Raw genomic sequence first — 2,449 nt, 5'->3', positions numbered from 1 at the left:
CGTTGGGAGCTCCCTCCTAATGATGATGCTGTCAGATTTGGCTGTGGAACAGCAGTTGGCTGAGTTGCCCAGCGGCAGAGCGGGAGTTTTCACTTTTCCGAAAATGAAAAGTGTTTCTTCAATAATTTGTACATTTAATTTGGTTGCGGCAACAGATGCTGTCCCTCGATTCCTTGATTCCACGATCCCTAGCTCCTTGTTTTGTTTTCGAGAATGAAAATTAGTTTTGACGCTGTTATGACGGCTGCTGCTTCTTCGGCTGCTGTTGCTGTTGCCCTCTGATCCTCATCCTGATCCTGATCGTGGCCTTGATTGAGGTCCTGCTTTGGGTGCTGTCTTTTGTTTATACCGCTGACCAGCAACTGACCCGCGGTCCACAAGGCCATATGGCGATCCTACAACGCGTGCCCGACGGACGCGTTCCAGGAAGAGCTCCTGCTGGACCCCAGACTAATCAGCGTATTTAAAGCGATGGAAGGCGGAACCATTAGGACATCGTTTGTCTATTTATCATGGTTATCAATTTCAATTTAATCGCTGAGTATGCCAAATGAAGCTTTCGAAGCTTCATGTTGCACAAACTATCAAATGAATAAGCCATCAATAATTTTAATTAGGCCGCCACATCAGTGTCTCATTAGCAGCTTATAATTCCCAACTAGTAGCACCCAGTGCTACCCACTCGACTGACACCACACCGAATACCCTTCAATTGGCCACCAATTACATCCTGCTGCTGTCATAACGACGAGCATCAATCGTCCGTCATAATAGCCCGATTAGTGCGGCCATAATCCCCAACTGCGAATTGAAACAGATACACGGATGCATATATATCAATTAGCTATTTGCGCCGCTCCAATTTGGCCATTTAATTGGTATTTGGTGCCACATGTTCAGCGGCTTTCTGTCCCTCGAATGCTGCAAACTGCAAACTGCGATGCTTGTGGTAATGCAATGCCTGCAAACGGATTTCGCAAATTTTGTTGCAATTTGGCCAGAGCTCAAATTGAATTTTCGGCTATTTCGGTGTGGATTCATTCAAAACAAATTTAATCAGCATGTGGAGTCGCCAAAATGGATTCATTCGTCGCCGCCCGTTGTTTATTTTTTGGCCACGGGACAAGGGAATTTGTGATTATGGAAGTGCAGTAAAACTGCGCGAAGCTCTTTCAATTGATTTAAAGCGTTTAAGCAGAGTGCAGCTACTCGCTGTGCCATATTTCGAGGGAAAGGACATACAGAAATACTCTGAATATCATTACGAAACTTTATTTTCGCTCGAGGACTCCATTATCCTTCGGTCAACACTCTTCCGAACTGCCAGCACATAAATCCGCAATTACATCTCGTATTCCATTGCTCACCTCGCCGCCCGCTTAATGCTTTTAATGCCTTCTGGCCCATACAGACATACATCCATACAGCCACACACTCCATATCCTGGCCACAAATTGTGAAGGCGCTTAATGAGAAAATCCTCGCTTATTAAAAATGAAATTTCGCACTTTAAATACACATCTCGCGTATGCTTCACTACGGCTCTTCACTCAACCGATTGCCACCAGCACTAATGGACTCGAAAGGACAACATATTTATGTAGTGTGCTCATCCTCCACTTCGCTGAACTGCGTTCTTCATCACAATGCACGCCCCTTTCGATTCCCGCCCCAATCGCACTAATAAACTTATTTGCACAACTAACTTGAGCAAACATTTGGGGAGCAGCCCATCAAGTACACCTTCCCATGGCTCCAGCATCTGGATCCTTGCTCCGAATGCGACTTCTTCGAGAAGGAGGGCGTCTGCGGCGACTCATTAGGAAACACCTACCTCGGAGCTCGGCTGAAAACCCACTGGATACGCGAAAAGAACTAATTAATGCCGGAACACCGAAAAGCGCGAAATAAACAAATGAAAACAAGGCGGAAATCTGTGCTTAGAGTTAAATGAATGTGGGATACTCTAAGAAGAGCCAGGATAATTAGTCCTTTAGTTACTTAGCAAAATAAGGTTATAATAAGTTGGTTCTATGCAAAGACTTACGGGTTTAGCAATAAAGACAGCCTAGTTACCTAAGTTAGGAACTTAATTGATTGGCTTTAATAGGTTACATGGGCTGAAACATACTTTTCCTCTTTGAAAAGATACATAATTGGAACTAAATAGTAATGGCCATAAGCCCCTTTTCGAAAACTATATACCACAAGCAATTTAAAGGGCATTTTCGCGTAATGGTACCAGAGATGGACTTCAGTTCAGCTGGGTGTTGAGTTGAGCAGTCTTGCCCAGTTACAGCCTCCATGAAACCGAGAGTCTTTTAATTAATAAACGGCCCGAGAAATAGGGGCTGAAGAAATGGGCGAGGATGGCGGATTGAGGCTTTCGGGATGGACCGGGTTTTTGGGACTGGGCTAATCGCTGGGATTATTAATTAGTTGGCCGTGT

This window comes from Drosophila santomea, chromosome 3L (assembly GCF_016746245.2).
Source record: "Drosophila santomea strain STO CAGO 1482 chromosome 3L, Prin_Dsan_1.1, whole genome shotgun sequence".
In the NCBI taxonomy this organism is placed as follows: Eukaryota; Metazoa; Arthropoda; class Insecta; order Diptera; family Drosophilidae; genus Drosophila; species Drosophila santomea.
This window is presented reverse-complemented; position numbering follows the sequence as displayed.